General features: G+C 47.2%; 1 protein-coding gene across 11 annotated transcripts in view; it reads left to right on the forward strand.

Annotated features, from left to right (window-relative positions):
- Window positions 1–20,373, forward strand: part of PLEKHG3 (pleckstrin homology and RhoGEF domain containing G3) — a 73,241-nt gene that overhangs the window by 13,518 nt on the left and 39,350 nt on the right. For 4 of the 11 annotated variants that reach the window (XM_065548907.2, XM_073997523.1, XM_015453895.4 and 1 more), the window contains exon 1: window positions 17,735–18,010. The exons of 3 other annotated variants lie outside the window; for them this stretch is intronic. The gene's annotated coding sequence lies outside the window, so the exon portion shown is untranslated. Of the gene's footprint in view, window positions 1–17,734; window positions 18,011–20,036; window positions 20,131–20,373 lie in introns of those variants that run through there. 4 more of the 11 variants (XM_065548908.2, XM_073997527.1, XM_065548909.2 and 1 more) reach the window with 3 other exon arrangements.

The following is a 20,373-nucleotide window of genomic DNA, read 5'->3' on the forward strand; positions in this document are numbered from 1 at the left end:
TTTACATTTAAAAATACGGCTGGGTGTGGTGGCTCACGCCTACAATCCCAGCACTTTGGGTGGCTGAGGTGAGTGGATCACCTGAGGTCAGGAGTTTGAGACCAGCCTGGCCAACATGGTGAAAGCCTGTCTCTACTAAAAATACAATCAGCTAGGCATGGTGGTGCGCACCTGTATCCCAGCTACTCCGGGGCTGAGACAGGAGAATCGCTTGAACTTGGGAGGCAGAGTTTGCAGTGAGCTGAGATCAGACCACTGCACTCCAGCTTGGGTGACAGAGTAAGACTCCGTCTCAAAAAAATAAAAAATCAATCAGTCAGTCAATCACACAGTCACATGATTCAAAATTCAAAAGGTAGGGTCAGGCGTGGTGGCATGTGCCTGTAGTCCCAGCTACTCAGGAGGCTGAGGTGGGAGGATTGCTTGAGCCCAGGAGTCTGAGGCTGCAGTAAGCTATGACAGCAACACTGCACTACAGCCTGGGTGGCAGAGCAAGACGCCGTCTCAAAAAAAAAAAAAAAAAAAAAAAAGTAGAAAAGTGAAGTTTCCCTACCACGTGTCTCCAAATCACGTGGTTTTCTTCCCCACAATTAGTGTTACCAACTTCTTCTATTTCTATCAGGAGAGAATTTTACATGTACAAATAACTACATATGTATGTACTCTTCTTCCTTTTTTTGTTTTTTCACAAATGTACACAACATACTGTGTGTGCCTTACTTTTCTCACTTAACAGTACATCTTGGCTGGGCATGGTGGCTCATGCCTGTAATCCCAGCACTTTGGGAGGCTGAGGCAGGTGGATCACTTGAGGCAAGGAGTTTGAGACCAGCCTGGTCAACATGGTGAAACCCCGTCTCTACTAAAAAATAAAAAAATTAACTAGGCATGGTGGTACGTGCCTGTAATCCCAGCTATTCAGGTGGCTGAGGCATGAAAATCGCTTTAACCCAGAAGGTGGAGGTTGCAGTGGGCTGAGATCATGCCACTGCACTCCAGCCTGGGCAACAGAGCAAGACTCCATCTCAAAACACACACACACACACACAAAAAAAAACAGTACATCTTGGAGAATATTCCGCATCAGCACATAAAGGGCTTCTGCATTGTTTTATGGCCACAGTGAATTCCATTATATGGAAGTACCATCATTTATTTAACCCAATTCTCAATAAATGGGACATTTAGGTTGTTTCCAACATTTTACTATTTCAAACAAAGCTGGAGTGAAAACTCCTGGATAGACATCCTTTCTCACAGATGTGAGTGTATCTACTAATACTGTAAATATATAAAATGGACACCAAAAGCTGCTTTTCTTGGTGTCTGAGTCTCTCTTCCTCCTCAATAGGCACTCACTTGTACAACCCTGGACTGCAAGAAGTCTGGTGGGCGTTACTAGGTAGATGCCAAAGTAACTGTGGTTTTTGCCCTTAAAAAAGAAAAGGACAAAAACCACAATTACTTTTGCACCAAACTAATAATACACTGGAGGGCCCTGGGTTGTCCTAGTTCCCTAAACCAACCCAAAAGGCCCTTGCTTTGGCTGAAGAGACAATCCTTTCCTTTGATTCTCAGCATTTCAGTTGGATTTAGTCTATATGTATTGAGCTAACGCTGCTTGCATGTGGAAGGACAGAGGTGAGTAAGTTACAGACCTGCTGAGGAGAAGGACATTTGCAAACCAAAAAGCATATCAATTCTGCATGTGCCTAGTGCTTCATTCAGTTACCTGCAGTCTTCCAGGCACTGTGCTAGGCATGAAGATGTAGTGGAGATGAGACACGGCAGGTTCTGCCCTCATGGAGCCTGAAGTCGTATATGTGGTAGAGACAGGCACAGAGCAGACAATTCACAGATGATATGAGCTATGATGAAAAAGCAGGAGGAAAAAGAACATTTGTCAGCTTAGGTCAACCCCAGCATTTGGAGGCAGAAGATGGCACCCCTCGACCCTCTTTCCTGAAGCTCCTTCAGGTTTTCCCTAGAGCCTATGGCTCTTTCCCTAGGGTCTTTTGCCTTGGTTTTCTTTTGACCTCCTGACATCCTTTTTCTCGATTGCTCTGGGCAGGTGGAAGCCTGCAGGGCTGTGTTGGGGAGGCGGCTGCTGCCAGCCCAGCACTTCTGGAGCTGCAGTGGCATCTCAGCCTTTTAGCAGTGCTGCCAACATCAGCCTCCGCACACCTTAGTCAGCAGTGAGAATGGGAGCTGGAAGCGAGGAAAGCTTCAGCTGCTACCCACTGCCCTTCCCAGCAGGGGCTGGCTGGCGACTGGGAAGTCAGGGAAGAGCTGCCTTCCCCTTCTGGCCATGCAGCAGCTCCACCTACTTGGCGTCCTGTGCTTATAGGAGCTGGCTCACCCTTCCTGACATACAGGAAGGCAGCAATCTGATAAAATGGGTTGCACCAAGGTGTCAGCCGCTTAATGTGGTGGCCCTCCCAGGACGATTTGTGGAGGGCTTTGCTTAACTGCAAAGGAGTGAATTACTGATTACAGCGGCAAGTCAGGCAAGTGGGAAGACTATTTGGGTGGATCACAGGGGACCTTCCCATATTGGCAACGATTGACTTCATTTAGGATGATATTCTCCATAATCTGTGCCCTGATATTATTGTTGTTTTAACTGTGAAAAATTTGTAGAAAGTAAACATTTGTATAAGTGTGGGAGATTCTGAGCCCTCGCATTCATCAAACACCTTTATAACCAGGTATTCCCCACAGTGATCAAAGGTCGTCTCCCTTATGACAGTGGACCCATAGAGAGGGAAGTGCGGTGCTGTCACACTGAGTGAACAACATTGACAAAGTCATATTGTATGTTTACTCATGTAAACATAGTGTATAGGTTTTCAACCTCTAGAATCAATCTATGGTAAAATAAGAAAGATTGAATTAAATGTTATCAACCACAATAATATAAATATAGAAGTAAAACTAACAGAAGTTGGTGATAGGAGGGGACATCTTGGTAGAAAGACAGGTAAGAGTTCAAGTTAACTTACTTTACAAGAGGAGACTATTGAAATTTGACCCAACCAGAAATCAAATGAACTTTAAGTACATTGTTAAATGTTACAAAGATAACCAATAGAATAACTGAAAATTGTAAATTATTAAAAACAAGAGGATTAAAAAGAAAGGTAGGGGTTGGGTGACTGATCTAAAACCTCATTTTAGGCTAGGCACAGTGGCTCATGCCTGTAATCCCAACACTTTGGAGGCTGAGGTGGGTAGATTGCTTTAAGGCCAGGAGTTTGAGACCAGCCTGGGCAATATAGTGAGACCTTGTCTCTACAAAAAAAAAAAAAAAAAAAAAAAATTAATTAACTGAGTGTGGTAGTGTATACCTGTAGTCTCAGTTACTTGAGAGGCCGAGGTGGGAGGATCACTTGAGCCCAGGAGGTAGAGGTTACAATGAGCAGAAATAGCACCACTGTACTCTAGCCTGGGTGATGGAGTGAGAACCTATCTAAAAAAAAAAAAAAAAAAAAAAAAACAAATTAAATTAAAAAAAAGAACACCCTCATTTTTCTTAGGCAGGAGTTGTAGATATCTGAAGTTTACAGATAAAACTTTAGTAGCAAATTACTTGGTGTTAGGGTAATGACCATCTAAAAGTAGAAAAATGTAAAACTCTCTAGAGAGAAGGCCCAGAGTAGGGCAGATAATTATGGCTTTTTTCTATTCTTATTATATCATGTTTAAATTATGGGCAGGTTTTATACTCACAAAACTTGCAGGCCAGGCGCGGTGGCTTACGCCTGTAATCCCAGCCCTTTGGGAGGTTGAGGCGGGCGGATCATGAGGTCAGGAGTTCAAGACCAGCCTGGCCAACATGGTGTAACCCTGTCTCTACTAAAAATACAAAAAATTAGCTGAGCATAGTGGCGGGTGCCTGTAATCCCAGCTACTCGGGAGGCTGAGGCAGGAGAATTGCTTGAACCCGGGAGAAGGAGGATGCAGTGAGCCAAGATTGTGCCACTGCACTCCAGCCTGGGTGACAGAGAGCAAGGCTCCGTCTCAAAAAAAAAAAAAAAAAAAAAAAAGCAAAAAAAACCCAACTTGCAAGAAGTACTTTTCCAATTTTCCACATTTTTCACAATGGGCATGTATGATAAGAGAATATATGAAAAGCTCGATGAATTTTTTTTTTTTTTTTTGAGACAGGGTCTCACTCTGTCATCCAGGCTGGGGTGCGGTGGTGCCATCAAGGCTCACTGCAACCTCTGCCTCCCTGGCTCAAGCCATTCTCCCACCTCAGCCTCCCGAGTAGCTGGGACTATGGGTGCGCACCACCACGTCCAGACCATTTTTGTATTCTTTGTACAGACAGGGTTTCATCGTGTTGCCCAGGTTGGATTTTTTGTTTAAAAAACTTAAATTGTGGCCGGGCGCGGTGGCTCAAGCCTGTAATCCCAGCACTTTGGGAGGCCGAGGCGGGCGGATCACAAGGTCAGGAGATCGAGACCACAGTGAAACCCCGTCTCTACTAAAAATACAAAAAATTAGCCGGGCGCGGTGGCGGGCGCCTGTAGTCCCAGCTACTCAGGAGGCTGAGGCAGGAGAATGGCGGGAACCCGGGAGGCGGAGCTTGCAGTGAGCCGAGATCGCGCCACTGCACTCCAGCCTGGGCAACAGCGTGAGACTCCGTCTCAAAAAAAAAATAAAAATAAAAATAAAAAAAATAAAAAAAAAAAAACTTAAATTGTGATAAAACGTAAAACTTACCATCTTATCAGTTTTTAAGTCTCTAGTTCAGTAGTGTTAACCATTTGCACATTGTTATGTAATAGATTTCTGGAATTTTTTCATCTGGTAAAACTGAAACTGTATCCACTGAAGACTAACTCCCTGTTTCCCCTTCTCCTCAGCCTCTGTAAACCACCATTCTACTTTCTGTGTCTATGAGTTTGACTACTTTAGATACCTTATGCAGATGGAATACTGCAGTATTTGTCTTTTGTGACTGGTTTATTTCACGTAGCATATTGTCCTCAAGTTTCATCCGTGTTGTAGCATTGACAGGATTTTTCTTCCTGAATAATGTTTCAGGAATATTTTTCTCTAATAATATTGCTGAATAATATTTCATTGTATACATATATTTTTTCTTTTAATTTTTAAATTAAAAAAAATTTTTTTTGAGATGGAGTCTTGCTCTGTTGCCCAGGCTGGAGTGCAGTAGCGTGATCTTGGCTCACTGCAACCTCCACATCCCAGGTTCAAGTGATTCTCCTCCCTCAGCCTCCTTAGTAGCTGGGACTACAGGTGTGCACCACCACGCCCAACTAATTTTTGTATTTTTAGTAGAGACAGGGTTTTACTGTGTTGGCCAGGCTGGTCTCAAATTCCTGACCTCATGGTCCACCCACCTCAGCCTCCCAAAGCGCTGGGATTACAGGCGTGAGTCACTGCACCTGGCCCATATTTTCTTTATCCATCAAACCCTTATTGGCTATTGTGAATAATGCTGCAATGAATATGTGTGTGAAAGCTTATTTTTTTAAAAAGGACACCTCCAAATAGATGTGGAAGCTATGGTCAGAGAAAGCCCAGAACTTGTGTAAGTCCCTTCTGGGCCAGTGCAAGCCCGGGCATGAGTTCAGCTCCTGCCTTCACCCTCCTCACAGCTGGGAGGTGGTCAAGGTCCTACCTCCTGGGATGGTTGACCCTGTAAGCTGGAGGAAGAGTGAGACAGGGAAGGTGCACAGAAAGGAGTCAAGTTGGCTTCAGCCTGGCACATGGTCCTCTTTGTCATCCATCAGCCTCTGCAATATTTCCCACAGTTGGGTTCTCCCAGCCCTGTCCACACCAGCACAGTGCCCTGGTCTGGCTTCTGGCGGCTGTAAGCAGCTGGGGTCTGAGTTTAATGGAAGTAACCATCTTATTTTCTTATGAATTCACTGTGTTTTTAGTCTTTTCAGGACTAGTTTAGGTCTCTCTTGGATTAGCAGAACCCATTCATCTAGTCCCTGGCTGTCCTGATAGAGCAGGTCCCTTTCTAGGCTGGCGGCTGTGGGTGGAGCCCAGCGTCACTCCTACTATCTAGCTTGGATGCTTTCCCACTGTGTTAGGTGACAGCTTGTTCCTGGACAGGAAATTATTTAAGTTCAGCTTTTCCTCTGATGATCTGGGAGGCACTCAGTTAACACACATGTAACTGAAATCCTGAGGGACTTTTGATGGACACGGAAGTGTGACCTTGGGTCCTCAGGCACAGCGTGAGATACTTTCCATAGAGGAGGAAGAGTATGGGATGTGGGGTCTCCAAAATCACGGGGGAGATTTCCTGTGGGGTTATTGGAAGGTGTGGAAGGTATTTCCTTCCTCACTGGACCATGGTTTTGGGGCCACCTGGTAGCCTCAGATGACCCTTTTGAAGTCCTTTTCCGAAACAGTGACTCTCAGAGCTGGATACACTTGCCAGAGTTCAGGCAGCTGGTGTCCGTGTCTAGGAAGAAGGTTGACACTAGGGTCTCCCCTGTTTCCCATTCTACACCATCTGCTTTTCCTGGCTTGACCGCCGATTGGGATGTTCTGTTCTAATTAATCCTATCTTTTTCCCTTCCAAGCCCTGGAGGTAGGTAAAGAAAGGATGTTCACTGAGGCTTAGTGTCTAACACATAGTCACTAGCTGCATTTGGTTATTGAATTTTCAAACCAGTTTCAATTAAATAGAATAAAAAATTCAGTTCCTCAGTTGCACTAGCCATGTTTCAAGTGCTCAATAGCCACATGTGGCAATGGACATTGCAGATGTAGAACATTTCACCATCGTGGAAAGTTCTGTAGGACACTGCTGCCCTGAGCCTCTGCTCCCTTTTCTCCTGTATGATTCTGACCTGGAGAATTGGAAGCTGCTACTCCATTAGGCTGTGGGCCCCAGAACTCACTGGCTATTGAGAATTCAAAAGCAGAGAATGAGCAGAGGGGAAATGCCTTCAATATCCACTTAATATTCAGTCCAGTGCAGTGTTAGGCTCTGAAGTCTTCTGAGTGTGACATCTACAGTCTGAAAGCTGCCCCCCAAGCCCTTTGAGTTCTGGCCTGCAGCAGGGATTCTGTTCTGCTTACCTGCTCATCGCCAAATCCATCTAAGGCATTTTCCGGGCTGTGAGCGTGTGCCAGCCTAACCTGGTTTTCTGATCTCAGTTCCTTTCCTAAAACACCACATGACCTTGGATGTTTATGCTGGTGCCACCCCTGCTGCAGTGCCTTGTGGTAGGCAGCTGCTGTCTGTACACAGGCTTTCCTGGCAATTCTTTTTACTCTGTGAAAAGATTCTGGCCACTGGGGTTGGGAGGAAGCAGGGACCTGTGTCTTTCTGGGGAGTCTGTAACAGGGATGAGGTTTTCCAGAACAAGATATCACAGCCTTGCTTTCTTCTCCAGACCAGCCAGAGGTTGTCCTTCTAGTCTTTCGGGTCCACCCCCATGGTACCATTTCTTCCCCATGTGACAGCCAACTTCAGGCCTCCCCAGGGAATCTATTTTACCTGCTTTCTCCAGGATACCAGGATATCGAGAAGGAGCTAAGAAGAGAGGCCAGAGAGAAACTTCCTCTCTTCCTGCTGGGTTGCTAAGCTCAGAGACTATGAGTGTAGGGTGGCCAGAAGCCATCCTCCTTACCTTACCAGGACAGCCAGCCTGTGAAGTAGATCTCAGTGCAGTAGAAAAAGGGAGAGAAAAGGGAGCCCTGAAATATTATCAGGGCTCTAGCACAAACTGTGTTGCAATACTTTGCAAATGAATAGACCTCCATGCCTGGACTTGGCAGTTATGAGACAATAAATGCCCTTTCTGCTTAAGTTAGTTTGAGTTGACTCTCTGTCATTTGCCGTGAAAGTATTAGGGTCACTAGGCCAGAAAATTTGTGGGGAGGATGCCTCTGTCTGAAGGCCAAGTTCAGGTTGTGGCCAGACTGAAATTACAAGTGACCCAGAGGCCAATCTCATTCACAGGTTTGCCTTCCCGAAACTCTTCTGCTCTGGATATTTCCTTCTCTTCAGCTCCTCAAATCCTCCCCATCAGTCAAGACCCTGGTTAGACTCCTCCCCTCCAAAGCCTTCTCTGACCACTTCAGCCTGCAGTGAACTCTCTACCTTTTGCCTTCTATTACCGATTATGATTATCAAAGAATTGTGAACTGTCTTATAGCATGTCTGCTTTCATTGTGTAGCATGGCACTTTAATAATTTTACTGTTTACAGTTTGCTACCTTCTCCCACCAGGTCAATGTCAGAGACAGGGTCTGATGCTTTTGTGTTCCTGGCAGGAGCCAGCATAATGTCTGGCATATAACAGACCTCATTGAATGTTTGGGGATTAGAAAATTTGTGGAAACATGATTTTAAGGTAGAAAATAGCTGGGATCTTATCATGTGAGAGCTATTGCAATGTGTATACAGCTCTTTTTAGTTGAGAGATAAGCACTTAAGCACCCAGGATGACAGTAGGTTGCATTCCTCTATTAAGGCTATCTGGTCTCTTACCAGACAACTCTTTCATATCAGGGAGTGAGGCTGGAAGAAGGGGAAGAGTGGGGAGAGGGGCAGGGTAGGAGTGGCTCTGAATCAGCTCCTCTTTGGAGCTCCAGAACTGGCTCAGGAGCCATGCTGGACAAACTGGAATCCTCATTCCACTGTCACTCTTCATTCTGGATCCAGTTTAAACAGGTGGATATGACATTTCCACCAGACGTGGGTCTGAATGGCATTCTGCTATTTCCCTTACATCCTGCCCCAACATTAAGAAGTCCAGGATTTTCCAGCATTGAAGCCATTAAAAATAATTTAAAGAATTTTTTGAGTGACAAGAAGATCCTTGAGATAAGCCTATATCCTTGTTCTTTGAAAACAATACTATTTGAATATATGAATTCTGGGTCATTGTTTAAAAGGGAGAGAATCTCTCTCCTCCTTTCAGGTGTGATAATAGTCACACCTGAAAATGTGGCATTAGGCCCTCAACTATTCTCTAATTGTTTTCTGGCTCTTCTCTTTTTGATTTGGTTATAAATTTCCTTCCTGGGGAAATGCCATGTCTCATACTAAATGTACATCTTCCAGCAACCAGGATGCTCAATAAGTGACTATTGGATGAATGCATATTTACCTAGACAAACAAATGACAAAACCCCCTAACATTTATTAAGCACTTACTATATCCAAGGCACACACTAAGTACCTTACTGCTATTATTTCATTCTTAGAGATGTATATGTGTGAAAATCACAAAGGGAAAAAATAATTATATGAGGGTGACTTCTAGGGCCTCTTTCAGCTATAAGATGCCCTGACTTGATGTGGCATTAAGGAAACTACAATATTGAGGTGGGGCTTGGGAACCTAATACTTAGAAGCAGAAATATAAATAATATTATTAGCAACCTCTTTCTGTGAGCTAGGAACTATGCCAAATATCTTAAAAATATTTTCTCATTTATTTCCAAACAACAACACTATATGATAGGCACTACTGCTAACCTCATTTTTAGAAGAGGAGAGTGAGGCATGAGGAGATTAAGTGGCTAGTCTGAGAAGCAGTGCTAGCATCCAGGGGTATGGTGTCTTAACCACCATGCTCCCAAAGAGACACCAAAGCCCTCCATACCTGAGAAGGTGCCTTTCCATTGGGCCACAGGGATGCAGGGGATGGGGAGGAGGGAGCGTTGCCATAGAAACAGCAGGATCCTCTATCAGGAGGGTTGGCACATGGGGCAGCTGGGGCTGAGGAACGCTCTGGAGATAATTCCGGGGCATCCAGCCTCTTTAGGTCTGCAGGAGTCTGTGAGCCCAATAGTAAGCCAACTTCCCACCCCACTCAGCAGCACTTGGTAAACCTCAGCTTGGCTCCCCAGAAGGGTAGGACAGGATGTTCTTTGAGTTCTAGCAGCAGGACTATTAGGCAGCAGAGTTATGATTAGGGTGTAAAAATCTGTGGTTGCCAGGCACAAACTGTGCTTCACCTTTTATAGCCAGCTAGCTTGAGATGTCAAAAGTATTTAGAGACTTTTGCTTTTTTTCTCTACTCATCAACTTTATGACCATAAACACATTCTTCCTGCTCTTTTTGTCACACATTTACCAGTCCCTGAACCGAGTTTGTAACTCATTTGTGAGTCTAGAAGGCTTTCTGAAGTGCTTTAAGGTATTTCAAACCAGATTGGTTGAGCAGAGTAGAGTGGGGGCATTTCTTTCTTTCCTCTTTTTTTTTTTTTTTTTTTTTTGAGACAGCGTCTTGCTCTGTTGTCTAGGCTGGAATGCAGTGGCGCAATCTCAGCTCACTGCAAGCTCCGCCTCCTGGGTTCAAGCAATTCTCTGCCTTAGCCTCCCGAGTAGCTGGGATTCCAGGCACCCGCCACCACACCCGGCTAATTTTTGTATTTTTAGTAGAGACGGGGTTTCACCTTCTTGGCCAGGCTGGTCTCGAACTTCTGACTTTGTGATCCCCTCAGCCTCCAAAGTGCTGGGATTACAGGCGTGAGCCATCACACCAGGTAGGGCTATTTCTTTATTGGGTTTATTTTGCTTCAGTTACTCCCAGCTTCTCTGCTCTGGCCTAGCGGCTGGCTCCTTGGGAGCTGGGGTGGGGTATTTTGGTGGTAGAATGGGGTATTTGGTGGTAGCATAGATTTAGGCTGCAGACAGTCCTGGGTCACGTCCTGACTCTACCATTAAAGACCACATGACTTGGGACCTGTAACTTGACCTCTTTGCGTCTCAATGTTCTCATCTGTAAAATGAGAGAGAATGAGCATCTGCCTCAAAGGATTGATTTGAAGATGGGGTGAGAATACTTATGAAGCCCTTAGCTCCGTTCCTGTCACCATATTCTATCTCCTAATTTTCTTAGTAGACCTAAGACAGCCACAGACCTGGGATAAGGGTATCTGAAGGAGAGGTTATGAAGCCAGGCTTTTCTCCCTAGATAAACTCAGAGGTCAAGGATAAAGAAAGCTTGTTGTAGCAGAAAGATCCAGATTGAGGTTTCTTAAGATGGTAGAATCCAAGTCTTGCAGGATTAGAAGAGATCCTGGAAATCCTGTAAGACTGAGAAGATGGCAGCTTTGGTGCAGGAAGGTGGAAAAGATAGTAGACCAGGATGACCTCCACAAAGAACCACTCAATTCGAAGTTTTGATGGAAGTGCCTGGAGGCCAAGAATAGAATGGGGCCACGTGGGGTCTTTGAGCTCAGTCACTGCTCGAGTGAAAGCACAAAGTTACCTTATCCTCCCTTGGACCAATTCCTCATTTTTCCAGGAGGAATTGCTGGTGACTTGGGAAACCCAATGGAATGGGTCCCAGTTGCCCTAATCTACTTATAACCAACCCATGTTTCCTGTATGGCCTGGCACAGAAACCAAAAGAAGGTTGTGCAGATCTGGGGGTCACAGCTGTCCTGTCCTCCTTGAACAAGCTAGAGAAGTCTAAGAGGAAAACATCAACAACCAAAATCACAGTCAGGAAGAAGTGCCTCTATCTGCAAGTAACTGGGCAATTACCTGCTAATTAAGTTCTCAGTTTGTTTTCTGAGGCTTAAAGTGTAGTACTTGGTAGATGTGCCCTGCCCTGCTTGTCACCAAGGTGTTGAAGATGAAGCATTTCTCATGAATCAAGATGGAACTCTTCCATCTGATTAAATATAATAGCCTGATTTATTTCAACATCATGAGGTCTTAAAAGCAATGCCCTTTTATAGTTGGAGCACTGGGAAGGATTGCAGGGTTTTTGAGTCCTCTGTATCTGGGGGTGGGGAAAGAGAACGCACCAAGAGGGGAACAGACACGCAGAATACACAACAGTGTTTGTCAAAGTATGGACTGTGGATTTATCTCTTTTGCATCTGAATCGCCTGCCCATTATGAATGCAGATTCCTGGGTCCACATCAGTCCCAAGTAAGAAATTTTCCACATGATTCTTCAGAACATGCAGGTTTGAAAATCTCAGGTAGGGGTGGAAAGTCTTTTGGGGATATTAACATTGATCTATGAAGTCCACAGACCAATCAAAACACCATTTCAGCCAATAGTGTCTACACCTACCCCAGGAAATCTTTTGCTTTAGCATTAAACAGATGAATGATGGTTCAATGTTTATACCTCATCTCCCTGTAGGTGGAGATGCAAATAGAAAAGCAGCCTAACAGCCCGAAGGCAGTGAAGAAACAGCACGCCTGTGTAGAAATCAACCCCCAGATCATCAAAGGCAGGCGTCTGCGTGCCAGCTCCCTAGTCTCAGGTGTTGTAAATGCTGACCACTGCCAGTTTATCTACTGATAACGAAGGTGAACATAAGCAATCTCCAGAAATCGTTCACACGGGGCTCCCAGGTTCTTGAAAAACCACAGGAGATTGACAAATGCTTCTATTGTAGACACAAACGCAAACAAACAGCTCATTTCCTCAAGAGCTCTCCACTGCAGTGGCTGTAAACAATATAGGGAAGGAGGGGAGAAGTCTTCTTTTCCCCTCCCCCACAGCTTCTTCCCCTTTCTGATGTCAGATTTTTCTGACATTAAGAAGTCCAGACTAGGGGAAAGAAGCTATTAATACAGAACTTCAGGAAGGGGATCCTTTTCCCCCCGGAGGCCAGGGCTCTTTCAAAGTTTGTTACAAACCCTCCTGTTTTTCTAGTTTCAGAGAGTCTGGGGCCCTAAAGCTTTGAATCTCTGAGTGTTGTGAGACATTGCATTACAGTGCTTCTCAAACTTCATTCAGTGTGCTCTGGTGAAACACAGAGCTGGGTCCTGCCCACCAAAGCTCCAAAGATTCCAGCAGATTCTAATAGATTGTGATTATAGGCAGCCCCCCTCACTCAGGAACAGGGGGTAGTAGCTCACATTACACACACACACACACAAAAAACGCGGCCAGGAGCGGTGGCTCACACCTGTAATCCCAGCACTTTGGGAGGCTGACGTGGGAGGATCACCTGAGGTCAGGAGTTCAAGACCAGCCTGGCCAACATTGTGAAACCCCATCTCTAGAAAAAATACAAAAATTAGCCGGGCGTGATGGCGATGCCTGTAATCCCAGCTACTCGGGAGGCTGAGGCAGAAGAATTGCTTGAACCTGGGAGGCGGAGGTTGCAGTGAGCCAAGATCGTGCCACTGCACTCCAGCCTCAGCGACAAGAGCGAAACTCTGTCTCAAAAAAAAAAAAAAAAAAAAAAAAAAGCTTTGTTGAGATATATTTCACATACCATACAATCCTCCCATTTAAAGTTTTTTTTTTTTTTTTTTTTTTTTTTTTTCTTGGAGACGAGGGAGTCTTGCTCTGTCGCCCAGGCTGGAATGCAATGGCGCGATCTTGGCTCACTGCAACCTCCACCTCCCTGGCTCAAGCAATTCTCCTGCCTCAGCCTCCTGAGTAGCTGGGATTATAGGCGCGTGCCACCACATCCAGCTAAATTTTGTATTTTTAGTAGAGATGGGGTTTCACTATGTCGGTCATTTAAAGTTTTTTAGTATATTCAGAGTAGTACAACCGTCAGAATATTTTACAAGATTTGTATCACTCCTAAAAAGAACCCTGAACCTGCAAGCAGTCACTCCCTATTTCTTCCAACTTTCCTCAATCCCCACTCCAGCCCCAGGAAACCAGGAATCTATACTTTCTCCCCATATGGATTTGCCTATTCTGGATAGTTCATATAAAGTATACAACAGTTGGTCCTTTGTGACCAGCTTCTTTCAGTTACTATAATGTTTTCAGGGTTCATCCATGCATCAATACTTCATTCCTTTTTATGGCTGAATAATATTCCACTGTACAGATACACCACATTTTGTTTATTCATTCATCAGTTGATGAACATTTAGGTTGTTTTTCTTTTTTTCTGAAGCAGAGTCTTGCCTTGTCATCCAGGCTAGAGTGCAGTGGCATGATCATAGCTCACTGCAGCCTTGACCTGGGCTCAAGCTATCCTGCTGCTTCAGCCTCCCAAGTAGCTGGGACTGCAGGAAGGCACCACAACGCCCAACTAATTTAAAAAAAAAAATTTTTTTTTTTTTGTAGAGGTGGGGTGGGGTCTTGCTATGTTGACTAGGCTGGTCTCCAACTCCTGGGCTCAAGTGATCCTCCCACCTTGGCTTCCCAAAGTGCTGGGATTACAGGTGTGAGCCACTACTCCTGGCCTGGTTGTTTCTACTTTTTGGTTTTTATGTACTATCCGTGAATTAATGTTGCCATGAACAGTGTGTACAACTTCTTATATGAACAGGTGTTTTCGTTTCTCCTAGATATATAGCTAGGAGTGAAACTGTGGAGTCAAATAGTAAATCTATATTTAACTTTTTGAATTGTGCCACTGCACTCCAGTCGGAGTGACACAGTGAGGTCCTGTCTCAAAAAAACAAAAACAAAAAACTTTGAGAAACTGCCAGACTGTTTTCCAAAGCAGCTGCACCACTTTACATTTCTGTCAGCAGTGCAAGCGGGTTTCAATTTCTCCACATCCTGGCCAACATTTATTATTACCTGCCTTTGATTATCGGCATCCCAGTGGGTGTGAAATGGTATTTCACTATGTTTTTAATTTGCATTTTCCTTGGGTATCTTTTCTCATGCTTATTGGCCATTTGTATGGTTTCTTCGGAGAAATGTATATTCAGATCCCTTGTCCGTTTTTAAACTGGGTTATTTGCCTTTATTAAATTATAGGAGTTCTTTGTGTATTTCAGTAAGTTTCTTATCAGATATATGAATTGCAAAAATTTTCCCCCATTCTTTGGGTTGTCTTTTCACTTTCTTAACATCCTTTGATGCATAAAAGTTTTAAATTTTGGTGAGTCCAATTTATTTTTTTTCCTTTGTTGCATGTGGCTCACATTTTTTGAGAAATGTTGCTAAAATGCAAGTTGGAACTCTGGAAGCTTTGAGATCTCAGAGCTTGGTGGGGCTTTTCAGGTCACCTTTGAGGGGGATTTTCTCCATGTTTGAGGTTTCATTCCTCCATCCCAGCCAGGCATGGCTCTTCTGAGCCAGGAGCACAGAGCCTCAGGGAACCTTTACTGGGCTTATGTTCCCTCCCTCTCCTGAGGTCTGCCACAATAGAGCAGCTGAAATGACAGTCTGGAAATGTCCTTTATTATGAAAACTCAATGGCTCTTGTCTCTGGGATTTGAAATTTTCATGCAAGTATTGGCAGCCAAGAATTAGGAAGGAGGAGGGGAAGAGATGAGGGAGTAAACCCTGCCACTGATTTCCATAGTGAGTGATCTCAATTTTCTGTTGTCTTGGTTTTCTCACCCATACAGTGGGGAGAAGACCTCCATCTCCTCATCTCAGCTGGGGTACTGTGAAAGTGAATTCACCTGTATTTGTTAGAACATCCTGAGATCTTGGATTAAAGGCATTGCTGAGGGAGAAGGTACTATTATAATAATAAATGATTTAATAGCAGGGTGAGGCCATTGCAACAAGAACTGGTAGGAAGGAAGAGGCTCTGAGCTGTGGAGGGGCTGCAGCCTGGAGCCCCTGGCCCTGGACACAGGGTTTTATTCTCCGAGGTGAGACTGTGTGATTTCTCACAAACTCTTTAGGTTGTTTCAGCTGAATTCAGCATTGTTTTACTGAATGCTTCCTATATGACTTCCACCACAGGGAGATTACAATCCTTTTAGGAAGTAGGTGATATAAATTAAAACAATTATTCATAGAAACAATATAAGATATTATAATCAAGTGAATTGGGTATAACAAGTGTCAGAAAGAAACTGGAAGCAGTGGTGGTTAAGAGCAGAATTCCCTGTTATGACTTCCAGGTCTACCACTCACTAGCTGTGTGACTTTGCCTCAGTTTCCTTTTGTTACTGCAGTTGTTTTTGTAAAGCACTTAGAAGAACGGCTAATACATAGTAAGCACACTCATGGTGGACCCATCTAGGCACTTGCCCAATACTGCTTTTGCTGGTTATGTAATCTTTGCCAAGCTGCTCCTTGCCCCTAAGCCTCAGTGTTCTGTCTGTAAGATGGGGATTAGGACACCTCCTACCTCGCAAGGTGGCTGTGAAGATCCAGGGACACAGTTTGTTAAGAGCGTAGCACAGGCCCTCAGCATGGTAAGCATTCACTAAAGGACAGTTATGACTGCCACTAACACTGTAACGTGTCCTGGCTAAGGAATGAAGGGTCGCTCACAAGTGGCTTCGTTAAGTCAGGGGGCTTCTTTGGAAGCTGGAATTTGAAGCGGACCGGAAAGCATTCGTAAGATTCAGGTAATCAGATAAGAAAGCGGAAACAAAAAAAGGGTGAAAGCCTGAGGTTGGAAGGGGTGAGCACAAGTCCTGGAAGGCCAGAAGGGAGACTTGTGACTTTTCCCCTGGCCGGCGGGGGCTAGTGGAGCCCCAGCGTAAGGTGATCTATTTCCGAGGCTCTCTTCTGCAATCTCTGCTCTCACCTTCGCGGTCCGCGAGTCTGGAGCTCTGCGAGCCTCCAACACACCCTCCCTCCCTAAGGAATGTGGGCCCGGCTTTCTGGGCCTGCCAGATCGAGCGCCTACCGCTTCCTCCGCAGTCAAGAGCCAGGACGCTGCCTTCACCCCACCCTCCGCCAGCATCCAGTTTCAAAGTCAACTGAAAGCCATTTCCTTCCGCGCCTGCCCCGCCTCTCCCCTCCCAGCAGATCACCTGGACCTTGCATTTGCCCAGAGCAGCATTTTTGGGCGGGCGCTTGTTTTGTTTTAAATGATACCTCTAGAAATCTTTTGCTGTACATCCGGATAATAAATATACCCCGTGGTTTTGATATCAGCGTCCCATTCCTCCTCCCAAGGAACTAGTGATAGCGTCTAAACAGTGGGCGTTGTTACTTTTCCGGGGCCCCACTCTGGGCTTCCCTCCTCCGGGCTTGTTGGGAACAGCATCGTTTCTTCAGGATCTTTACTGATGAATTACTATGGGTTTTTGGATTTATGCTGTTGCTCAAAATCCAACATGCCTGTATTGAATGCCTCTGTCCCCCATCCTCACCCCTTACCCCCAGTTTCCAGGTGTGTACCTTTCCATGCACACACGGTCATATATATACAGAGACATGAAGACAAACAGTTCTCTTTGTTTTATAAAAACGGGGTCCTCTATCACCCAGGCTTCTGTGTTTTATTTTTCCTATTTAACAGTTCCTTGTGGAGCTGCCTTCAAGTTATCTCTTTATCTCTTTCCCGTCAGCTTCTCAGAGGTTTGGATTTACCACTGTAAAGCGTCACAGGGACCGAGTTATGGTGAGAAATTCAAGACATGCCTTTCTGACTTGGAAAAGCGGAGATGGCCAGCTCTGGTAGGATCAGGACCCCGAGATTCGATCCCAGCTGGTGACTCACTTGGGAAAGCCCTCAGCCCCCTTCGCAGGGCCCGGTGTTCCCTGTCCGTACAAGGGGTACGTTCTGGCCTGGACATGCGCTCTCGGGAGGCAGTGATAGCAGGTCTGTGACATCTGGGTGACCCCACCACGTGCGTCTTGGTATCCTAGAGCATCTAGGCTGCCCGGGAGGGGCAGGCGGCCGGCTGGACCGACCATCCCGTGGTGTGAGCTCATTACCCTGGGGGTGTTAATCGTTAACCGCGCCCAGGCCCCGCCGCCGCCTCAGCCTTACCCCGGCTCTGGCTCGCCAAGCCGCGAAGGCTCCCCCGGCCCCCGCAGAGCCGCCAATGGCTGGACCGCAGCCGCGGGCCGGAGTCTCCACCCACAGGAAAAATTCCTGGCCCGCCCCTCCCTCGCTCCCTCGCTCCCTCGCTCCCTCGCTCCCTCCTGCCCTCCCGCTGCAGCTCCGGCTCCGCTCCGCGACTTCCTGCCGGGCTCTGGGAAGCCGCGCGCTGCCTGGGGTCCCCGGGGACCGCGCTAGCAACTGACCGCGTCCTGGCCGGCTGAGGAGCTGGCGGTGGGCGGGAGCTGCCGGCTGCCTCGGCCCCTTCGGAGAGCGACTTTCAAACTCGCGCCTGAGTCGCGGCAGCACCTGGGCAGCCCCGCACGCCGTGCGTGTCCCGAGCCCGCGGGGCGGCGAACGCTCGGTGAGTGTCCCCTGATTCTCCTCTCTCCCCTCTGTCTGCCTGCATTCGGCGGAGCAGCGGTGCCCGCAGTCACGCTGGGGTCCCAGTCCCTTCGCGGCCCCCGTGTCAGCCCCCTGCAGGGTGAGGACCGGGTCGACAGAGAACCCGGGCCACGCTGCCGCACAGTGCGCGAGCGCAGGAGGGTCGTGTGGGAAGACTTTTTCTGTCCTTTTTTCCCTCCACTCCGGAAACAAAAGGGGCAAAATGCGCCGGGCGGCTCCAGAGAGGCTCAGTTTGAAATCCAGGAAGCCCGCGAGGCCGCGCGCGCCCGATAGCTGGTGTTTGGCTGGAGCTGTGGGCCGGGCGGGCGGACCCTTCTGCACTACGACCCGAGCCACGGCTCCTGCCAGCCCGAGAGGCGCCTGCAGCCTGTTCCGGGTTGGTGCCGCATGGTGCTCGCTGTTGGGAATCTCCGCTACCTGTCTGGGAGGGAGGAGAGTGGGGGCCAGAAGCGGGGAGCGGTAAACCCAGAGGCACCCGGCTGCCTCGACCTCGTCCACTCCTGAAGTCGGTTTGGTTCTTCGCACCCCCACACCCAGCCCTTTGGTTTGGAAAGCCAGGATAAGGCGTGCAAGCTTAAAATTTTAAGGCGTTATTTAAATAGCTACTGACTCTTTGGGGCGCCTTTGGAACACAAAAGGAAGAACAGAGAGGGAAATGGAATGGTTGGAGGCTGGAGAGGTGTGGCTTTTGGGGAGGGTGGTGTTGGCGGCCGCGAAAGAGTTTGATCCTCGAGGTCACTCGCTAATCTGTTGGCAGATGTAGGTGCCTGTCCCTTGCTCTGGGGCACCCAGCAGGAGACCCACACTGCATTCACCTTACAGGAAAACCTGGACTGGGGGTTCCCAGAGTCTCCCCAGCCGTGCCTCTGCACGCAGCCCAGTCACATGGCCCTTGCTCAAGAAATAATAAGCAGGGAGGGTAATGACAGTCCGGAGCTGGGGAGGGGCTCCCCGCTGAGTACATCGGCCGCCTAGCCTTAAGCAATGTGGCTTTCCAGGCCCCCTTTGTTGGACAAGGATGAGATCCTGAGTGATTAAGCCCCAACTGTTCCCCAGGAGGAAACCTAGGGAGTGAGAACCAAAAGTGTACATTTATCTCTCTGTTATTCATCTCTCCCCTGTGGTTCCGGGCTGGTCCCCTGGATGCTATGACCTCACCTCCCCTTTGTCCCCCACTCCTTCCCCACTCCCCTGCTCTCCCCCACTCCCTTCCTGGAAGATGGGGCAACCCATTGGCTCCCTGGGTAATCAGCCCTGGGGATGGGGCAGGGAGTTGGGGGAAGAGGTACCCCCAGGCCAAGTCCTAGCTGCTGAGGGAGTGATTGGTTGAAGAGCTGCTTTGGGGGCTTTTCTACTGCCTTTTATTAGAAGTGACATGGCAGGGAAAGTGGAAAGAGCACTGGCCTGGTAGTCCAGCACGGGTTTATGCCTGGACTCTTTTAGTTTTAGTTTTAGACCTGGCTCTTCTGCATAGCATGGAAGATTGATAGAGTTGACTGGCAGTCACTTGGGCTGGAAGGCCCCTTGGATTAGCCTACTCCATTTATTCGTGAAGGCAGCAGAGCCCAGAGGGGTGAGGTGATTTCAGCCTGGGACCCTATTGGCCAAGTAGAAACCAGAGCTCCGTTGTCCTCATCGTCTGATCTGTGTTTTTTCCAACATGATCTGGCTAATTCACTTATCTTTTCTGACTCAGTTTCCACATGAATAAAGTGGGATTACTTGCCTGCTCTTCCTCATAGGAGCTGTGGTGAGGATCAAAGGAAGCCTCATTTGTGGAAAGTGCTCCATAAACTTATGTTAAAACTAAAGGGCTCACAGTGGATGGGGAGGGAGTCTCCTAGGGGTTTTACAATTTGCTGGCTATGTCCCACGTGTGTGCCACAAGGAGCTGTTAGACACCAGGAGCCATTAGTGGATGTTTAAAACACCCTGGTCTTAATATCTCAGCTCCAGAGTAAACATTTGCCTTACCAAATCCGCAGCTATCCCAGGGTCACTGTTTACGCCGGAAGAGGCCAAAGGTCACGGCCAGCGGGATGACCAGGGCCAGAGGGGGAAGGCGCCTGTGTTGCAGAGGTATGCCTTGCCCCTTCTCTTCTCCCAGCTCCCAGAACCTTGTGAAGGTTCCAGCTGTAAGCCGGGGGTGCTGCCACAAGCACAGGCCGCCCTGGCATTGGAGGGTTAAAAGTGAAGCCCTCTGGCTATTCTCTGTTGTGTTGGGGGTTGCAGGGACTCTGGAGGCTGTTGCTTTTGCAGCTGCGCTGAGGGCTGTCTTCAGCTCCTCCTCTGTGCCCCCTCCCCCATCTCAGGCCGCCCCTC

The sequence above is a fragment of the Macaca fascicularis genome, chromosome 7 (assembly GCF_037993035.2).
Source record: "Macaca fascicularis isolate 582-1 chromosome 7, T2T-MFA8v1.1".
NCBI lineage: Eukaryota > Metazoa > Chordata > Mammalia > Primates > Cercopithecidae > Macaca > Macaca fascicularis.